General features: G+C 34.0%; 1 long non-coding RNA gene and 1 pseudogene across 13 annotated transcripts in view; one reads left to right on the forward strand and one right to left on the reverse strand.

Moving 5' to 3' along the window:
• LOC149567545 (uncharacterized) overlaps positions 1-23,151 on the reverse strand; it is a 172,399-nt pseudogene that overhangs the window by 76,832 nt on the left and 72,416 nt on the right. The window contains exons 6-7 of the transcript XR_016362437.1: positions 1,078-1,297; positions 340-404 (exon numbers count right to left, since the gene is read on the reverse strand). The product of XR_016362437.1 is annotated as an uncharacterized LOC149567545 (transcript). The remainder of the gene's footprint in view (positions 1-339; positions 405-1,077; positions 1,298-23,151) is intronic.
• Positions 1-23,151, forward strand: part of LOC149567546 (uncharacterized) — a 105,214-nt gene that overhangs the window by 52,591 nt on the left and 29,472 nt on the right. The window contains exon 2 of one of the 12 annotated variants that reach the window (XR_016362429.1): positions 17,353-17,524. The exons of the other annotated variants lie outside the window; for them this stretch is intronic. This is a non-coding gene — a long non-coding RNA (uncharacterized LOC149567546). The remainder of the gene's footprint in view (positions 1-17,352; positions 17,525-23,151) is intronic. 12 annotated transcript variants of the gene reach the window in all.

Consider the following 23,151-nt stretch of genomic DNA (forward strand, 5'->3'; position numbering starts at 1 on the left):
ACTCAGTCGGCAGAATTGTGCCATAAAGGAAGGGAAGTGAGGGTTACATTTGTAGGATATTGTTGGTTTTGAAGAAGGTAGTGTTTGATGATAGCATATCACTAAATTTGTGGCATAAAATGTAATGTGCCTACAAAGTTATGTGTCCCACTTAAAATTTCACCACCTCGTATTCATAAATACTATAGTTACAGAATGCCTACGTTTTTCCAAACAAGTGGTTGTTATTTACAAGAAACATAAAGGGAAATATATGCTAGGGGAAATAAATGCAATGAAAATAGAAGCCACTAGTTCCTGGCGCATGATGAAACTTATCATATTACGACATTTATTTACCTGGTCCAGCTTTCCCATCCATCTTACTTGGCCTCCCATTTTTTTGTATTTTGAGCCTAGAGCCCCTAAAAGAAATAATAAAATGGTATAAGCCTTGGATAAAGAAACAGAATACACCAAATGTCCTCTAGAATTTAAACATGATGTTATGGACTGTCTGAGCCCTTAGAGAAAAATAGCTAATTTGAACAATGGCTATATTTGATAAAAGTACAAAATCAGTTTTAAAATATAGAAAATAGCACTTTCAGTTTTAGATTACTTTCTTGGAATCTCATAATATTAATCATAGAAGTTAATGTAAGTACTAAGCAATTTAATTCCATAATTCCCCAGTAACACAGCACTCAACTAATTCATCAGTGAGGGAACAGTTCAGAGAAAACAAATGAAGTTTTTTGCCAGCTTTGTCATTGAATTTATGAAGACATGCCCATAAGCCACTACACAAAGTCCATTAAATATCTAACTAAATAGAGTTAATTATTCTCAATTTTATTACAGATCATTTAGAAGAAGCGTCTGAATGGGATTTAGCAAAATCTCATTCCTCAAATATAAGATCCCATTCAAGGAAAGTTCATCTCAAGCATCCATTAGAAGATGTATATTTTTTAGTAGGATTAAATGGAGTATGCCTCTCTAGAATGATATCCAATTTTAAATTTGTTATAAATGATGACTTTACCAACTGGAATACAGATGTCTATAATAAGAATGTGTTACTATTTATTGTACCAGGCATAACACGCAAGGCCCTTGCCTCAACAGTAACAAGATCTGGATTGGCAATTATCATAGGAATTTTCTTTTCCACAGCATGCTCCAAGATCTTCTCCAACTCATCCAGTTTCATTGGCTTAACACCACAATTATTTGCAAGTCCAATTGCTTCAGTACCATGAGCCAGAATAAAATCAGCAGCTTCAAGATGCTCCACAATCTGTAAATCCAGGCCCTGTGACAACAAACTGCTAACTTAACAGATTTTACAATGAAACTACAAATGAATATCCCATTTCAAATTTCATCATATTACTCTTATTGGAGTTTAACATGTCTCTTAGACTGAGACTTTATTATGGTGCTGCAATAAAAATAGAACACAGAAGAATAAAATGGCCATACAAATTGACAAGACATAGATATCATGATGTATCCCAGACTAAAAACAAAAAACAGATTCAGTTTTACCATAATTGAACTTCAAAGAAAACTCATAGTTTCATTTAAACAATATATAAATATATATATATATATATATATAAGAGGTACAAGTTCCCATCACTTAGCACCAAACCCAAGGTCCATATAGTTTACCACTACTAATATAACTGCCGCAATTGAATCATTCACCAACATGAATAAACAGTAGAGAACTTACAAGAGCACCAAATCAAAATCATATGACCATGGCCATCTACTGTTTAACACAAAAACATAAATATTTAGCTGCTAGTGTGATTGCCTCATCAAAGCATCAAATCTTGTACATTCATTCAAGACAATTGTACAGATGGCTTACACAAATTTGAGATAAAATCTGTACAGAAATATATATAAAGGGAAATAATTATGTCCCCTTTCAAACAAAAATTGAATCTATAACCATAATTGCAGGGCATGAATTAGCACCCTTTCCAAAGAAACATTGGCTCTCTATCCTTAATCCTGGGATCTGCACCAGTGATGTGAGCTATTCAAAAGATAATAGAGTAAGTCTTATTTAGTAACTTCTATATAAGATATATACTTCATTTGAGACTCCTTAAAATTAACAAAATACAAACATGGAGTAATAACAAAATTAAGACTTTAGAATGGCAAAGTTTTATGAAGGGTTTTAATGGTTGGCTTTCTACAAGTTGTCATTCTCATGCACGTTATTCTCATGCACGTTTAAATAACTGCAAGTGAGACATTCACCTCATTCGAGACTCCCTATGTAAAAATTACAGAAATAAAATTTTAAGATGGAAGAGGAGAATGAAAGGTCATGATGGTTGGCTTTCTGCAGGCATTGTCATTCTTGTGCAGTATAAATTTCAAATTTGAAAAACTACTAAAATGTCTATAGACACCCACTTTGATTTCCTCTTCTGATCAATAAAATTTGTCTACCTGACCTAAGGTTGAGAGACCACCTGTACTGAAAGTTGGCATTAAAGCAATTGGATTGACTTCTAGGCATTGTGAGGATAAAGCATATTTCAATTAAGAACTTTCTTTAAGATGTTACCGGCATAAACCTTTTCTTTCAAAGAACAAACTTGAGTTGCACATGTATGAATCAACACCATTTGAAATAACCATTGTTCAAATGTTTATAGAATTGTTGCATTGAGAAAAAAATTGAAAATGTTGCTTCGTTGAAGTATGGAGGAGAAGGGACATGAAATGCCGCAAAGCCATAAAGTCGTGAGAAAGAGTGGCAGCATGCAAAACATGGTGCAGAAATAAAAAGGGGCAGCCAGTGAGGGAGGCCCAAAAAATAAAAACAAACAAAAGGAAGTGTTGGTTCCCAAAATTGCAGATTAGAATCCTACGAGTCTTGCCAACTCGATGCTGAGATATCCAACCGGTTATGGCCAACTTGACAGAATTGAATAATATAATACAAGTTTCCTACGCTTTTGGCTCTACAAGGCCAAGGCGAGTGTACCTGATCTTGAATAAAGCACTTAAATCCAAGATCCGTATAGCAGATCGATTAGAATACAAATCCAATGAAAGTTTTACTAACGAACTTTAATCTTGCAAATTATGAATTAATAACAAAAGTAAATGATTGTAAAAATGTGAGAATGTTCTAAATAAAAATAATTATTATAGATGATTGCAAAAAATGAATATATTAATTCTTCAAAGGAAAGCTATGAAATAATTGCCAACATATGAATTATGAATTATGAATTATGAATAACATAAAGACAACTGCAAAAATTAAATGGGCGATAGAGTCAATATTATAAGTTTAAAACGTACAACTTTATAAAATTCTGCGCACATCAATTATAAACAATTTAGTAATCAAGGCGCAACAGATCAAATATACGAATGCAATTTTAAAATAGTGTAGAATATATTTTAACTCTTGTGGTTTGGAGACAAACTAGACATAGATTCGGAAGCAATTAAATATTTCTAAATATCTATGATGTTCGATTTTAAAATGCTATAATTGATCCTGTCCACTTGTCTATCATATAAATTATTTATAAAAAAAAATTTAAAAATTATAAAAGACGAAACTATATAATATTTCAACTCTAAAGCATCATGAAAATAAAATAAATAAATATTTCTTACTGATCATGCGGGAAATAAAATTGCACTGGAGACACTCCTTACGGATGATCTATCCAATACAGTTTGACTCCAGAATCGCATGTGAATATATTTATTAAATAATCCAGAATTCACAGGCTTAGTTCAAAAATTCATTCCTTTACCAATGAAAGAATATAATATATCAAATGTGCAATGAAAGCTTGAGTATAAATTTTTAGGAAATTGTATATCAATATATATTGTCTTTTGTTTTTTACATCTCGTGTTTATAACCAATGAAAGGGTATGTAACCCTTCCAAAACAATGCACTCCTTTGAAACTAATAACTGACTATTCTAATGTTGCTTGGATTTAATAGTAAAAACCGGGGAGTTAGTTATGTAGTTTTATGCTTTGTCAATTATAATGAATTCTTTGAAACTTTTATGTCCGACAACACACATAGCCTTCATATACACTTGTGACTTTTTTCAATTCCTCCCGTGAGGCTCTCAATTCACAATTGAGCATGTTGGGAGTCCCATATTCTTCATCCGTGCAAATCCTTTCTCCTCCACACTTTGATTTTGTAACATTTGCCTTCGAAAATCTCATCCTTTGTTCCCTGAACGCTCATGAGCCTACAACAAAATTAAAAAACGTATCAGACATTGAAATCGATGGTGGATGGTCAATTACTCAGGGGTCTTTTTAGTTTCCTCTGGGTGAAAATCTAACTATCGTGAATCTCTTGATAATCGTTTTTCCCATACTCCACTAGACATTCACTAAAGACGTGGCTCTATATGCGATGCATATTATTCTCTTAAGCTCTTAGTCTTTTGCATATATTAAACTTCACAATGTTGTTGAGTGTAATTATCTTCTTTTTTTTGTTTTGTAATGATATCGCTACTACTGTATGATATTGCCCAGTCAAATACATCCATACAATCCTTCATCGCGCTCAAAGAATATTCAAATTTATATGCTTATTGAAAAATAAACCTATTCCATTTTTTGTGTTGAAGTGTATTGCTGACATCACATACTTTATCAAGAATAAATGTTTAATTTGGTTGCATTGGAAATTTTCTTGAAATGATGGATTCAAGAATACAGAGAAATCAGACATATCTTCATCAACATTATCTTCTGAAATTTCTCCTCGTTGATACACCATATGCTGCTCTATTTCATCTCCACTATCTAATTCTTCGTAATGACCATTTCATCAAGTGCCTCCTGAATATAATTTGATCCTTCAACCTGTTTACCATGGTGGAATGAGGAAAAATTTGGACTATTTCTTTCAACATGTTTATGATATTCCAAATCTAACAAGGCTGAAATTTCTTCCACGTTGAGAGAATCATTCTCTTCATTTCTACATTTATCGTCATCTGTGGGCATATAAGTATCATCATGGGCCGATTCTCCTTCAAAATGTTCAAAAAATTTATCTCCATTTAAATCTAAAACTTCACTTTACTCATGTTATTTCAGTCTTGCATTCATTCTCCTCTGCAACCAGCTCATTGTCCATAAGTTTGAGACATTAAGAAACTGATTATCATACAAGAGACCTAGACCTCGCATTTTGTTGAGAAGATCAGAGGATGGAGGTTTGCATTCTGAAGATATTTCTTGATAGGCATTAAACATCCTCATTAAGAACTGCACTGGAGATTCCTCTTCTTGTTTTTCTAAGTTCAAATATGCATCCAAAGGAGATATATACCTCAGACTTTCATCCAATATTTGGAAGAGAAGCTTCAAATCAGGGTCATATGGAAAGATTCCCAACTCACGAAATTTTCTTATCAATTCCTTGCGTGAAGCCATGATGTCTGAAGGTGCCCCCTAAAATATATTCACCATCCCTGTAAACAAATGTGCTGATGTCTCACCTTCATATTTCTCTAAATTGAAAAAGGCATCAAATGGGTCTATATGTGCTTCCTCCATGGTGTAACATTGATCTACTTCCTAATCATAGTACATATTCTCCATGTTAGGTAATCAAATCATTTCCTTCTGAGTCTTCTCCCACAGCAAAGCTACCAACTAAAATTCTTTTAAATAGAGTCGCCACCTCTTTCGAGGAATATATTGATTTGTTGATCTTTCGGGTTCTTTCTTCCAACAAACTATGCTTCCAAACAAATTGTTACAGCTACTTTCTAATTCTGATCTACGAAATCTTTAATTTTTGGTAACTGCACATCACTTGTTGTGAGCAACTCTCCCTAGTAGACTTGCCAATCTGTTGGATCCCAAAATCGCAGATTGGAAATCCAAGAGCCTGTCACTTCTCTAATAGGATTCCACAATCAATTTTAGCCAACGAACGAAAATCACCTTGATTCCCCTATACTTCGGGTTCCATTACACCTAGGCGGGTAAACCTTCTCCTCGAACCTGATTACTTGGTTCAAAGCTTTTCTAAAGCGAATTTAAGCTTTGGAGTTCTCCGGCTAGCAAGGTCCTTGAACTCAATTAAAATGAAACTAAATGTTGAGTGTTTAAAATGAATTGTATAGGGTTCTAACAATGGGTCTAATTCTTGTAAGGAAGTTATAGATTTTCTGACTTCAATAATAAAAAGACTCAATGCCTCTCCTCATTCAAGCGATAGATTTAACTTCAGTGAAGATTTTCACATACAACTTTATAAATTCTATTCACTTATACTGTCAATAACTGAATAGTCAAGATGCAATAGATCAAATATGTATGCAATCTTAAATTAGTCCAGATTGAATTTTAACTCCTCTAGTAGGGAGACAAACTGGACACAGATATGGAATCAATTTGATAATTCACAATATTTGTGATGATCACATTCAAGATGCTAAATGACCATGTCCACTTTTCTGATATTTAAATTGTATACAGAATTTGAAAAATGATTATAAAGGACAAATCATTTGTAGTTTAATTCTACATGCCTTTAATAATAAACAAAGGATATTTTGTTTTATTATTAAAATAAAATAAATGAATTTATATTACAAATCATTTTTAAGCCCTTATTCCTCCTTACAAAAATATATCTTTGTATAAATGCTTTCAATGTCGAAATATGTCTTGCTTACAAATAATTCATTTATCTTTTATATCCTCCTCATAAGAGAGCATGACTTTTCAAGTAAAGGTTATGACTTTTTAGATTATAGATTGTATCTTCTCTAACTATAACTAACGAGGTTAAGCCGATCTTTGTCTTAAGATTTATTTAACAAATCTTTGTCCATTGTTGATTTAATCATTTTAAAAAGAAAATGATAATATTGGTAGTCTACGATTTCAGAGGTTTCGATATGAATGGCATGGTCTTGCTTATTGTTGGATCTCCAACTCTCGACATCATTGGTATGGTTTTATTAATAATAGATTTGGTTGTTTGTTCAAACATAGTCCACCACTGTAGATGCTGCTCGTCAATGGGTCAAGTTCTTCGTACACAAGTTGGAAGCCTTCTCACATATATTACCTTAAGCCCTTCTACATTTAACGTCAACATGATACACTTGGCTCATATATATTGGGATATTTATCAATGCTGGTTATCATTCTGTACTCCTTTTTACCGCAGGCTATTTCCATTTATTTCAATGATCTCTCTGACTCCGTATAAAGTCTGTGAATTTTGTTCCTGCATATACTTTTACCAGCATCGTGCCTTGCATCTTTCTTGTGTAGAAACCATTATTTGACACAAGTTTTTGTAAAAATCATTAGATGATCACCATATGTTCTCCTTATTGCTTAACGTTATCTTGCACAAGCTTCACAAAATTGCACTTTCATTTGTCTGTTAATATCACTGGAGATGGGATTTCACATTTTGCAAATGAGTGGAGTCTCATTGCCATGTAACTCTAAACATAGATTGCGATTCACTGTCTTCAATGTTTGAAACTGTCAAAGATGTTCCTTCTGCATTCACTGCAAAAAACGCTCCATTGTGAATGGTGAAACATAGATAGCTTCAAAAGGTCAATGATTGGACATGATAAGCTGGTACAAAGAACCAACTGCTTTCCTAAAGCATTTCCTACTGGCTAAACCATTGTCTAATTCTAAAGAAGCTATATGTTCACCATTTAGTTTAATGAATCGCTACTAAGGAATGGAGATTGTCTTCATACTCGACGACTCCTTTATTTTGGGTGCTTCAAATGTCTTTTGCTGGGTGTAGAGTTTGTGTGTAGGTTGGGAGAAACTCACAAAAACGTCTAGAACTGTATTTCTGGAGTTAAATTGGTTCCTTAATTAGCCACAGTAGTATAGAAAGACAGTCTAGAAGCTTTGCTTTGTAGACTTGATGATTTGTATCAGAAACAAACAAGCACCTCTTATCCCCTTTAGAATAACCAAATTGTATGTAGCAAAATAGATTCCTTAATACTGCTCATGATTTCCAGCAGGTAGTATATTTTCATTTAGGTATATATAATGAGATGTCCAAAAATGACCTTCTCAGGCATCCTCTTGTTTTCAAGATTATCAATTCTAACTTTATGAAAATGGTCTTGATCTGAATATAGAGGATTGAATAAGGGTTTATCAAATAAGCATGTGATCTTCAACCTTATTGTTCTTCATTCAATATGATTATTTTCTAGTTGTGTGTGCTCCAAGAATGAGATGGGACTATTAGTTATATGTCTGTCCATTATGTTTTTATATATACCCATCATTTATATTTCTCACTTTGGCATGGTATTTGGGACTCTAAATTTTGAGAGTTCCATCATGACATTCTGTCAAACACTTTGCATGAAACCTCTATTCGTTGTCCTTTATTTTCAGTTTGTATTTGCTTGCTTGAAATGGTTTTAAGCGATGTTCAAATGCTTGCAAATTAAAACTAGAATGACTAAGTGAAAAACTCCAATAAATCAATACAAATGATTTGTGACAATTCCCTTCAAGCACACGCAACAAAATTCCTTTATGTGTAGGAAAAATCACTAAGTCTCCAAATACATAAAATCTCTCTCACCATTTGCATAATTTCTCCCTTAACTTTCATGCCTTCAAAAGGCCCCCTAAACCCTCTTCTTATACAAAATATTTGCCTAATAATAGGGCAAAACAAGATTTTACATATTTAGACCCTTACAATAGTCTATCTTCGAAATAAGACTCATTCCTATTTTTGAAAATTGTCCTTATTTAATAATTGCCTTTATTTAGGCAAGAGGGAATCGGGCTTGATACACTTTAAATAAAATCTGCGCTAAAAATATCACAAGCCACTCACATGGTGCAATGGTAGTGAGCATTTTGAGGACGTGCATGCAAGAGGGAGGTCGGTGGTTCCAACCACCACACCGGCCTTTAGCTTTTAGCCCAATTTAGTGGCGTTCAAAACAATAAAACAAACATCGGTGGCATATATTTCAAACGGTCGTCGGTGGTGTAACGGCCATCGGCCATATTTTAGGGGCCGGTGGTCATGGGTTCAAAACTCGGTGCCACTACCAAATATTTATTATTTTATTTTTTTTGTTTTTTATTTTTTATTTATTATTATTTATTATTATTTTTTTCCACCTTAAACTTCAATTGAACATATCTTTTGCATACGAGCTCCATTTTTGATGAAACGAATGTCGCTGGAAAGCTCTTGACGAGATCTTCAATTTGAAATCCATTGTTGACCACTTTTGAGATGATTTTATTTTCACCTTTTGACGACCTCTGTCCCTGGTTTGACCAAACTTTGACTGGCTATAACTTTTACGTATGAACTCCTTTTTTGCCCGTTCGAATTGCATTGGGTGCAGAATTTTGAAGACTTTAAAATGATGTTGATTGTTGGAGTTTTGGAAATACTTCAATTTTTTGTGAAAATATCCCCCGGATCATGGGGACATTACATTATTTTTCCCTCAAGTGATAAAATTGTGGAAATGCCACATGTCATGAAGGTTTTCGTTGTTTCAAAGGCTTTAAGAAACTTGAATACTATGAGAGGGTGATGAGGAATTGAATCTAACTCTTAATTGTGTTGACTTAGATGGTATTGTTCTTGATAATTAGATGGTATTGTAGGTAAAACAAAGCCAAAGCAAATCTCTAGATTAGGCACCTTGTATAGTATGTGGCCATGGAAGTGGCATTGTAATTCATTGTGGTTGAAGTGACATTAAACCAAATGTTAGACTTTGATGATTTTGATGAAGATCAATATCAAGATTATTAAATAATTGATATTGATTGTGATTTTCATTGTGTATTGACATTTGACAAATCATTGAATTGTGAACTTATGAGTATTTTCATTTTTACAAATTATGAGTTATTTAAAAAAACATTATCATTGACATATTGGCAATTATGAGCATAATTGCTATATATTATGAGATTTTAAAACTTCTAACGTGTGTATACATAAGATGATACGACTATGATGGAAGCCAACCTATATGCATTAGAACATGACCAAAAGTTTAAATCAAACCAATAAAGAGTGAAATGGGATCCTTCAAATAGGTTAGATTATAGTTCAAAAACACAAATTGGCATAAAATCAGCAGGCCAAAATTTTGAACTGGACTTGAGACTTAGGAAACACACAAGATTTTAAAATTACATAAATTCATAAAATAGACTTAAATAGCATATTAAATATTGAACTTAGAAACATAGGCACTTATTCCATCCGCCTTAGAATAAAAAGGACTACAATGCACATTGCATGCCACGTACTCGAATTCTAGGAACCTTGGAGATATAAGGAAGATGCTTTCAATAAAACTAAGGGATTGTTTGAAAGGTTGTTTTTACCTTTCCGCTTGACCAATGCACCAACTACATTCATGCACCTAATCATGACATTATATTAAACTTTTACCAACTCCTTTGCCACGATTTATTTGAATGATATTATCAAATTGAACCAGATTTAAGAGGAGCATGTACAACACATCGTACCTATCTTAACCACATTGTGTCAACACAAATTGGAAGCTCATTCAAGAAAATGTACACTATAAGTATATAATGTACACCATTCAGATAGATTCAACATTTAGGCTTCATCATTGACTAGGCTGTAATGTCCCTTTTTTGGAGCAAGAAAATAACACCTATTGGAAGCATTTGGATCAAGGTTACCTACATAAAAGATAATCAACAATTGATCAATCAAGTTTAGGACCAAGGTATGTGAAGCAATATATCTTACAAAATTATAGAGAAAATCATAAATCTAAACAGATAGAATAATTGTCTCAAAGATAGGACAAAGAATGCTCGACAAAGTATCTCTTTTTGAAGGCTTGTTAGTGTCTAAAGACCATGGTATTCGGCATACAGAAAGAATTATTAGGGTTGGAATCATTAAAGAAATTGAGGAAAACTATATTTTTTAGTAGACAATATTGTGTTAAATGCACAAGACAACTGAGAGGGGGGCGAATCAATTGTCCATAAAAACTTAAAAATCTTCTCTTGAATCAAATCCACAAAAGTTTTTTTCAATCCTTAATAACAAAAAAATGTAAACATGAAAGGAACAAGTGAGAATCAAGAATCACAACACACCATACACATTGAGATGCCAGATTTATGTGGAAACGAAGAAGATTAATTCTCAATTATACAACATTTGTTAAGATGACACCAATTAAGGTGATATTTACAAAGAATGCTAAATGCAAGAAAAGGCTCACTACTTGAAAGAAAGCTCAATTTTGGAGGGCTCACTGCCCAAATGGTAAAGAGTAAAAGAAAAAAGATCCATTACTAGTTCACCTCTACAATTTGACAAAAAATATGTGAAGATATCTTATGATCACTACACCTAGTAGGTAAAACATGAAAGTCTACACTGCATGTTGTGACACTTCACACTTATTTCCATGCATACAAGGAGACATATTTCCTTTCATAGATCAGATACTTATCATGCCAACTTTGTCAACAATTCATCCTTACTACACCTAGTAGGTAAAACATGAAAGTCTATACTGCATGTTGTGACACTTCACACTTATTTCCATGCATACAAGGAGACATTTTTTCTTTCATAGATCAGATCCTTATCACACCAACTCTGTCAACAATTCATCCTTTATTTATACCATTCTCACACTTGCAAAATCTTCCAAAGTTGGCGAAGCATCTTAACCAAACATGATTTAAATTAGGTTGGCACTTAAGCATTCCCGTAGTGGAAAGTAGTGAAAAGTGGACCACGTAACATCTTAACTAGGACCAAAAGATACAACATACACATTGCTCTTCAATTTACATTTGTTGGTGCTTGTTATGTGAAAGTGTAACTACCTGAGGATTGCCAAACTTATAAAAACGCCATTGGACTTTGAACACATGCCTCTGAAACACAACAACTTGCACCATTTGAACCGAATGAAAACAAAAACATAATAAGAATAATTCCAAATTTGTAACACAAAAAATCAACAAGCATAGAAATGTAGAGCATGCATTTCTCGCAGGAAACTCTACCAAACACTATTGCACACTAGTGAACACCAATTCCTTCAAACTATGATCCAAAAAACAAAAACCCAAACCAAATACCTATAAACACTGCTTAACAACATATCCAATCCACATAAATAGATTTCCAATATAGAAGATATGTGGAGTGTAACTCTCATTTTCACTGCACAAAAAAGCATAACATCTACAATAAATAGTCACTAATGACAAAGAGATATGTTGACAAAAATGACAACAAAGACATGTTGACATCAATGGCAACATCAATAACACGTTCAACTTCTCATTCTGCTTGAACTTGCAACAATTTCCTCCTTTGTCATTGATGGGAACACATCAACAATAGCAACTTTCTCATGCCTAATTCTCTCCCAATAACAACTCTCTCATGCCTAATTCTCTCCACCTTTGATATCAATGGAAAAGGAAAAACCCAAAGATACTTTCTCATTTTGCTCAGCTCGACCTTAAGAACACATGCCAAATTACAAGTACAGTTAGCTCTCCCCAGAGGAAGCCTCCACCATTAGTTGAGGTTTAGATTGTACATAGAATCCATTGAACTAAAGTATCTAGTTCTGATCCAATTTCTCTCATAGATATTCAAAAGTATCCTTAGAAAAGCCTTGGTAAAGATGTAAGCAATTTGTTCTTTTTTAGATACATACACAAGTTTTGCCTCATTTTACAAAACTTTCTCTCAAAAAGTCATACCGGATTGAAATGTGTTTTGTCCTTGAATGTAGTAGTAGATTCTTTGAAATATTTATCACACTAGTGTTATCACACAAACAAGAAATAGGCTCATCAAATAGTATTCTAATATCCTTCAAAGTTTGTTTTATCAATAAGATTGTGTACAATAGGATGCAGCAACAATATATTCAGCTTTTGTGGTAGATAAAGATATTGAGTCCTATTTCTTGCTTGACCAAGCAACCAACAAGGGTCCAAGGAAAAATGCACCCCTACTTGAACTTTTCCTATCAGCCACACAACCGTCCCAATCAGCATCATATAGCAAATCAGAGTAAACTTAGATTTCTTGGGATACCATAATCCATAGCCTTTAATGCCTCTCAAGTATCTAAATATTCTTTTCACGGCAGCAACATGTGTATCTCTGGGATCTTGTTGGAATCTAGCTACAAGACAAACATCATGCATGATATCCGGTCTTGTATAATAATCCTCCAATCATTAATCTATACCTACTCTCATCAGTCTTAAGAGGTTCAACATTCTTACTCTACTTACAACTAGTAGCCGTGGAGTACATACCGGTTTAGCATTATCGATTCTAAACTTCTTCAACAGTTCCTAAACATATTTTGATTGTGAAATTAAGATACCACCATCTTTTAGATTGGCTTGTAAACCAAGAAAGAAATTTAATTCCCCAATCATTGACATTTCAAATTCCTCTTACATCATTTCCTTCCAAGAATATATCATCTACATTTACTGCAACAATCAAGATTTCATCTTCTTCAACTTTAAAATAAACATTGCTATATACGGTACCTTCGTTAAATCCTTCTTTCAATAAATACTTGTCTAGCCTTGCATGCCAAGCTCTAGGAGCTTGTTTCAATCCATACAGTGCCTTCAATTTGCAGACCAAATCCAGCATGTGTGATAGTTTGAACCCTTTCAGTTGCTTTATGTGTACTTCTTTCAATTCCCCATTCAAGAATGTAGATTTGACACCTATCTGATAAGCCTTTAAGTCTCTATGCATTGTAAAAGCCAAGAACACATTAATTTCCTTCATTCTTTCCACGAGAGCATAAGACTCCTCAAAAACTATCCCTTATATTTGTGAGCAGCCCTTGCACACAAAGTCTTTCCTTATTTCTTGCTATATGTCCATCTTCATCTAATTAATCCCATAATACGCACTTAGCTCTCATCATATTTTTTCTTGTTGGCCTTGAGACAAGTTCTCAAGTCAAATTCTTTTCAATCTGTTCCAATTCTTTTTTCATAGCTCTCATCCAATGTTCATCCTTGCAAGCTTCTTTCACAATTTTCAATTCAATTTTAGAAATCAAGCACAAGTTCACTTGTTCTTCAACAACCTTACTTCTTGTGACAACACCTTTGTTCTTTCCTTTCTGAACATTGTGTCACATAAAGTTATAAACTACTTAAAAAAGAATTGCTCTTGCTTTTACATTAGCTTATTTTTCCCATTCTTCTTCAGCAGTCAAAGGTCTTCCAAAAGGAGGATAAAAACCAGTTTGAATAACCTCCCAAATTCCATTCTTCAAAGTTTACAAAAATGCTTCCATCTTGTTCTCCAATCAGGAAAACTAGTGCCATTAAATATCAAAGCTTGAAAATGTAAGTTTTTTGCCATTTTAGATCTACCTCAAGCGATTAAGCTTCTTATAGAGGAACCCAACTCTGATACCAATTATTGAACACACTTTGGATGCTGAGGGGTGTGGAGGGGTGAATAAGCATAAACCAAAACTTACTCAATAATCTCCACATAAAACAATAAGCAAGTAATGAAAAGACCTAGCACACAAACACTCAAATTTCATACGTGGAAAATTCAAACTGGAAAAAACCACAGTGAGCACTTGCCCACAAAGAATAGTTTACTGATGTACAGATTTGATTATGAGAAATGGTAGGATCTCGCTACTTCAGACTTGCAACCAGAGGCTCACTGTCAATACAACAACAAATACAAATAAAAGCTCCTTGCTCTGGACTTGCAAACAGAGGCTCACTACAAATGTAGCAAGATACAACAACAAACTTGTGCACCCCCATCTCATTGTCTTATGAATAAGGAACGTACAACTCTTTGCAAGAATAAAGATTCATCTAACAAAGAAGTTGATCTACATAGCACTATTAAACTTAGCAACACCTGATACTGCCTTTTCTTCATCACCATTGACACTAAACTCTTCTCTGCTAATTCTAGATCTTCACTGGTTCACATATTGTTCACTTGTTTCACATCTTACATTTTTCCAAAACATAAACATTACTTCTATACAAGATAGTTCATTAGAGGTTACAACAATGTCGGCCATGCCAAAGGGATATTACAATTTAAGTTACAAGTCAACCAGGCAATAGAATAGTGCAATAAGGTCCTATTCCAAAAGCATCTGAATGAAAACATAGAGTGGACCCAAACGGATAGAAATAAACATTACATACATAGGTCACACATAGCACAAATCCATCCAGACAAGAGATAATCATTAAATGCAATAGTCTAGACCTAATCAAAAAATAATATCCACCCTAGGAGAGAGAGGGACTGTGAACACGTTACACAGTGTCCAATGGCCAATCCACAATTAGCGGAACAACTAAAGCTATCCCAAACATGTAGAAACACGCTGGCCAAAGAATCACTTAACATGTCAACTGAATCCCAACCTCCACAAACCACAGTAAGATCCATACTGGCACATGCCAGTAGTCCACAGCATAAGTCGTCACAACATATCTTTGGACCAAAATTGCTGAACAGAACTGTAAAGTGAAATAACATAGTTTCCAGAACACTGGGAAAAATTTCCAGATAATTAAAGAATGCCACAACCAAGACCAAAACCAATTTCCAGATAATCGAAGAATGCCAAATCAAGACCAAAACCTTAGTCCATCTGCATAAGTATTGGCACACCTTCAAGCCTGAATTTTAGAGCAGAAACCTTCTGAAAAGCACAAAAAGAAACCTTGTTAACTGCAATTGCAAAACAGTGAAATACAATGATTACTAAAGCACAAACATCTGGACCACAAAGACCTCTAAATATACGATTGTAATGTTGAAGCACTGTGAAACATTATCCTCACAAGATCACAAGATAAATAACCATCTTCCACTGTCCTTAAGGTATAACTCTCTTCCACAGCACTAGAGTATTCTTCTAAAAAACATAATGTACTGTAAAACATTATGCTGAAAAACATAATGTACTGAAAAACATTATGCTGTACAGTATTGTTCTGAAAAACATAATGTATTGTAAAATATACGATTGTAATGCTGAAGCGCTGTGAAACATTATCCTCACAAGATCACAAGATACATAACCGTCTTCCACTGTCCTAAAGGTATAACTATCTTCCACACCACTAGAGTATTGTTCTGAAAAACATAATGTATTGTAGCTCTAAAGACATACATGCCTTCCACTATTCTAAGGTTCAATACACAACCATATTCATCCAAGAATAGCATACATCCAGACCAAGGTATTTGAGAACCACAAACAAATCCAAAAAACAGTGTTTGACATCAATGTTAACAGACAACCAAACATAAACTTCCAATATTTTCATTGCAACAAGTGATTTGTTTGACTATTGACTTGATATATTGTTAATACTCACTCCCCTTATTTCCAACTTCCTTATTACATGATTGCTGCATTATCCTTCCTCTCCCTCTTATACTTAATTGTTGACTTGTTGTCTTGGTTGTTATTTCATAATGATTGACAACTGATAGATTGTATTAAATTTGATGTAGACAGTCTTTATTCATATAAGAATATGACCTTCACCCTTAGATATATTTCCTCAATGTTACTATAATGGCCAATTATACTTACTTTCTGTATTTTGAGATACATAGTTGCCTTGTAATTATATTATATTACAATTTATTATTATATAAATTATACTATTATTGCCTTGTAGATACATAGTTACCTTGTAGTGATATGTTTGACTATCAACTTCATATGTCGTTAATACTCACGCCTCTCATTTCCAACTTCATTTTTACACAATTGTTGCATTTTCTTTCCTCTCCCTCTTATACTTAATTGTTGACATGCCACCTTGGCTGTTAATTCATGATGATTAACGACCGATAGATTGTATTAAATTTGATGTGGAGAATCTTTATTCATATAAGAATATGACCTTCATCCTTCATATTTCCTCAGTGTTACTATAATGGCCAATTATACTTGAACCAACCATCTTTTTGCATGTTTTGTCTCTTGAGATCGTAGTAACTAGAATCGCCATGAAATCGCCTGAATCGCCAGTTTGGTGATTCAATTCATGGCTGCCAATTTTTTATGAATCGCTGAATCGGTTTAGCAATTTCATGCAAAAAATCGCATGAATCACCTCTAGGAATCGCAAAAAATCAGTTGCACGAGTGGGGAAAAAGTCCAATCAAAAATTAATAAAAAAACTTTTTTTTAATGTTTTTTTTGTCTTTCCTCTTTGATTTAACCCTAAAGGGCCTTCTAATTGTTTAGCATGAGTAGAAGAGAGGCAAAGTGGGAGAGAAGAAGAGAAAAGAAAAGCCATAAGTTTGCAACCAGCAAGAAGGAAGAGCACCAAAGAGATCAAAAATTCATTTGGGGAGGACATAAGATTGCATTGTGAGCATTAAGGAATCAATAGCAACACTCAACTCATTTTCAAGAGGTAAGTGTTGATTGTTTTTTGCATGTTAGTCTATTATTCATTTTTTGTTAAATCGTTTTAGTTTTCATTTGCATATCTTGAATGTTTTTTAGTTTTACTAAATTGCAAAGTAGGCTTTGATGTTTTGTTTATTAGTTTGAACTTTGAAACTTAGTTTGAGGTTTTACTTGAATTTTCTTATTGCAGTAGCCTTAACTTTCATTTTCCACAATGGGTAAAAAAGATGAATGTTGGAAATATATCGAAGACTTTCCTAGAAGAACAAAATTTCAAACGAAATGCATGTTTCGTAAAGAAATAAATTTTGGTGGCATTTATAGATTCAAATACCACTTTGCTCCTATAGCTGGACATGATATTACAATTTGCAATAAACAAACTACTGAGGCAAAACGCACTGCCATTAGAAAAATATGAATAAGAGGAAGTAAATAAGAAAAGGCAACTTGAAGGGTTAAGGGCTTGATGGAACCCTAATTTTAGTCTCCATTTTTATGAAGACGGAGCAAAGATGGGAAGACTCCTTATATGGAAGAAAAGAAATTCAGGAAAAGCACAATCACAATCGAAATTGATCCTATTATTCAATAATCAAAGATTCTATACAAAGAGCTTCAAGCTTGAGTGGATTATCAAAACAATTCAAATATTACCAACTCCTTGAGAGTTCATGCATAGTTTTCTTAATTCATACAATACAATCAATACTCTAAGTATCTCATAGATACTAAATAAAAGATAGATATGACAACGATGATCAAGCACTGATCATATGCCCAGTATCTAAATAGATATATAATTTTGCTGATGCAGAAGCACAATGATCAGATTTAGATGCAATAATTATAGTTGCATCATAATCATGTTTGAGTATTATTGATGAAAAATACTCCTCACAGTCAGAAGAATGCAGTGACCTTTTCTATGCTGAAGTTGCACTATAGCTTTTTCTATTGCCCAAAATCATCTCTATATATTAAATTGTCAGTAAATTAGTGGTAGTTGTCAATGAAGAAAAAGTGTAAAGTTGCAATTAGAATCGCATATCCAGCCGTCCAAGCACTTATCATTCAAGACAAATCATATATGGAAAATAATACGCTCAGCATACATCGATACATATCGTGGCTTGGGTCTAAGGAGATTAATACTCACGAACAGCCGTTAGATTACTTGACATAAACCTTATTTTTGTATGCAGATCTGAATTTCAGATATTTGGAAGAAGCTGACACAAATAAAATATATTGAACCATATAGATGGTGCCTAAGGCAGCAAGGGCAGAAATATATAGCTGAATCGTAGACATGAAGACTCTATTCACCGTTCTCACCCAACCTCGCCATTCACTTCTCGGCGGCCAAAAGCACATAGCGATGGGCATCCCGACAACACACTGAAGACAAAAGTTGCATGGAGGGCCAAAAACAAAGAGCCATTCAATATCGAGAGCCACCAAATTGGAATGATTTGAAGTTATCATCGGTTCTAGTATGTGTCAACGGTGAAGTCCATGACAGGAAAGATTGCCCGTAAAAGAATTAGTAATAATGTTTTAGCCTACGGTATAAATTAATTAAAGGTTTTATGCAACGTGCAATCATATATTATGCATCCAAAGTGACTTATATACTATTGCAAAGTATAGTTATCGCAATCAAAGAAAAACTAAAAGTGCAATTTACTTAAAAGAAATTATTGTAAAGGTGTCGTTGACTACTTGTTTAATATTTGAAGTGATGTGATTAACTAAGGAGAGAGTAAAATATATTTCTAAAGAGATATGACCATTCATTTGAATAGTCACAATTTTAAATTGGAAAAAGATATAAGTAGCAGAAGAATATTGAGAGGACAAAAACAAGACATATCCGAACATTTTATATTCTCTCAGGAGAAAGTATTTCATATTTTTTATTGTATGGAGGAATAATGGGCTTATTATGACTTTGTAATATAAATTCTATTATTTTATTTTAATAATAAAATAAAATGTTATTTGTTTATTATTAAAGCCGTGGAGATTTAAACTGCAGGTGAATCGTCCTTTATAATTATTTTCTAGAATTTTGTATACAATTTTAAGTATCAAATAAGTGGACAAAATCATTTACCATTTTAAATTTGATCATCACAAATATTATGAATATTAAATTGTCTCCATATCTGTGTCCAGTTTGTCTCCCATAGGAGTTAAAATTCAATTTGGACTAATTTAAGATTGCATAATAATTGATCTGTCACATCTTGATTATTTAATTGTTGGTAGTAAAGTGTGTAAAACATTATAAAGTTGTACGTGATAATTCATTGAAGTTGACTCTATTGCTTGGATGAGCAGAGGCACTAGTCTTTTTATTATTGAAGTCAGAAAATCTATGTGTTCCTTCTACAAGCATCAAATTAATCATTATTCAATTATACAAAACATTCAACTATTACCCAGCATCCAGTTTTCACTTTAATTGAGTTTGAGGATTTTGCCAGCCGGAGAATTCGAGAAGTTTAAATTTTCTATAGAAAAGCCTTGAACCAGACAGTCAACGTTTGAGATGAAGGTTTACCCGCTTGGGTGTAGCGGAGCCTGAAGTGCAGGGGAATCGAGAAGTATTCTTGTTCATTGGCCAAAACTGATTGGGAAGTCCTATCAGAGAAATGACAGGCTCTTGGATTTCCAATCTACCATATTGGGAACCAACAGGGCTATTGGCTCCCATGCTGCCATAGTTACACTTGCATTCGCATCCGCATCTGTAGGTTGTGTTGGAGAGGGTTCTTCCAAGCCTCCTCTTTGTCTCAACGCTAGAGCTCGTGCTAATGTTGATGCTAGTGCTAGTCATTCTTATACTAAGATTGAGTCCAACCTATTGCAGCCTAGAGTGCGAAAGAATAGATTGGAGAGTTACTTTGTGCCTCACACTACTCCTGGCTCACAACCCACACTTGAGGGTATGAGTTTGAACAAGGAGATTAATGATGCTGCCAGAAAAGAAATTTCCAAATTTTGGTACTTTTGCAACATTCCATTATTTGCAGCCAGGTAATTAATTCTTTTTTAATTGTTTTCTTTAAGGTTAAAGTAAAATTTTAATTACATCTACTTGTTTTATGATCCATTGATTAATCATAGATTCACTTGACAAGCTTACATAATGATTTGTCATCTAAATTTCTAATCATAATTTATTTGTTGACAAAGCTCCTCATTGGCAAAACATGATAGATGTGGTTCTTATTTGTGGTTCGGGGTTTAAAGCCCCGACTGAGACTGAGCTAAGTGGATACCTCTTCGATGAAATGGTAGAGGATATGAAGGTTGAGCTTGAGGACCACCAAAAGGAATGGATCGAAAAGGGTTGCACTATCATGACTGATGGTTAGACGGATAGGAGGAATAGAACTCTCCTCAATTTTCTTGTTTCCTGTGGAGGTGATTGATCATTCTACTTTCCTACATGCATTGTGAATTGTGAATCGTGATTGAATAATTCAAATTTTGATTTTTTGATTGCTAATTTGTTGATGATCCATGATAATTCATTGTTTTGTAGGATATACCATGTTCTTCATATCCATTGATGCTTTCGTTCATATCAATAATGACACATACTTATGTGAGGTTATTAAGGAATTCATAGTAGAGGTGGGGGAACATAATGTGGTGAAGGTGGTGACGGATAATGTAGCAAGTTACATTGTTGCAAGTAAACTTTTAACTTTTCAAGTTTTAAAAATAAATTTATTTGAATTTTGAACTTTTTCTAATTCTAAATTTTCTAACATGTTTGAATTTCTAATTAATTTAAAATTGTTGTAGGTAAGCTTTTGATGGAGAGGCACCCCGCCATATTTTGGTCTCCTTGTGCGGCACATTGCCTTGACCTCATGTTGGATGAAATTGGCAAGCTCAAGTGGGTCAAATCATGTGTAGAAAGGGCAAAAAATATGTGCAAGTTTATCTACAATCATTCATTCGTCCTTAGCAAAATGAGGGACTACACAAGAGGCAAGGATTTAGCTCATGTAGGCATCACGAGGTTTGCCTCGAATTTCATCACACTATAGTCCTTGTTGACATCAAGGGCAAAATTGAGGAGCATGTTTGTTGGGTGGGAGTGGATTACATCTTCCTATGCTACGACCATTGTAGGGGTAAATGTGGTGAATTGCATCTTTGATGAAGATGATTTTTGAAAACCTGTTAAAGAAATCCTTGACGTAAATTTCTTACAATTTAACATTTAGTATTTAGTATTTAATAGTTATTATTTAATTGTTTAATGATTCAGTTTTAGTTTTAGTTTTATATTTAAGTTTTGACTCAAATGTTCTTTTTACATTATATGTAAGTCATTGAGCCCCTTGTATCTCCTCTATGAATTGTTGATAGGGAGAAGCCCTTTGTGGGCTACATATATGAGGGCATGGATATGGTCAAGGAGGCCATTAGAGCCCAATATGTAGGAGTGCTGGAGAAGGATGCCCCCATTTGGGAGATCATTGATAGGAGATGGTAGAATCAGCTCCACTAACCCATCCATGAAGTAGCTTATTATCTGAATCCGGCATTTCGTTTCCGTCCTAACTTCAAGGTGGATGAGGAGGTTCTCACTAGCCTATATTCAGTGATCCAAAGGTTGAGTAGTGATGAGGATAGCACAATTGCAACCATTGAACTAGACAAATTCAATAATAAAGAAGGGTCAATTTTCTCTGGCGGGATGGCCATAGATGCTCGGACAACAATACAACCAGGTAAAAATAATATAATCTTGAATCTTAAGTTTATGGCTTATAAGTTGTGCATTTTAATTTTTAATTTTGTAATTTTAAAGTTGTAAATGAGGCTAATTGTTTTTGTTTTCCCTTATTTCAAATAGATGGTGGGAAATGTTTGGACCCACAACCCAAAACTTCTGAAAATTGCCATCTATATTCTGAGTTTGCCAAGCAACACTTCTAGATGTGAGTGCAGTTGGTCCATGTTCGAGCATATCCACACGAAGAGGAGAAATAGGTTGTCTGTGCAAAGGTCAAATGATCTTGTCTTTGTTCATTACAACCTCCATCTTAGGATCAGACATATTTTGTGCATTGACTCCTCTCGATCATTCTGGAGAAGAATGATCTAGAATCAGAGTGGCTCACTGAGGCTGTGGATCCAATCTTCACTAAGGAATACCATGAGTGGGTTGACTAGGTAGATAGAGAGGTTGAGATTGAGGTTGAGGTTGTGGTAGAGGAGGCAGCTAGAGCACATTCAGGCATTGGCAGACGCACACGTGCATGCACAAACATAGGCCCTAGTGATGTTGTTCATGAGCCTATCTTATATGCAGGGGCTATGGCTCAACAGTCCTCAAGGACCTACCTTAGACACCTTTCTAGAAGGCAGACAAGATACTCAGACGCTGAGGATGATGATGAGGCTTGAGCTAGAGCCTTGTTTTTTCATTTTGTTTACAGATACTAATAGACATACATTTCATGGATCTTCATCTTAGATTCTTACATACATTTATGATTTGGTGTCTTATGGATCTTCATCTTACATACATTCTATGATTTGAATCATTATGATCCTATGATTTCTATTTACTTCAGCTATAGCCTACAATTTACATGT

Source organism: Cupressus sempervirens, chromosome 3 (genome assembly GCF_028749045.1).
Source record: "Cupressus sempervirens isolate cs-2001-9-10 chromosome 3, ASM2874904v1, whole genome shotgun sequence".
NCBI classification, from domain to species: domain Eukaryota; kingdom Viridiplantae; phylum Streptophyta; class Pinopsida; order Cupressales; family Cupressaceae; genus Cupressus; species Cupressus sempervirens.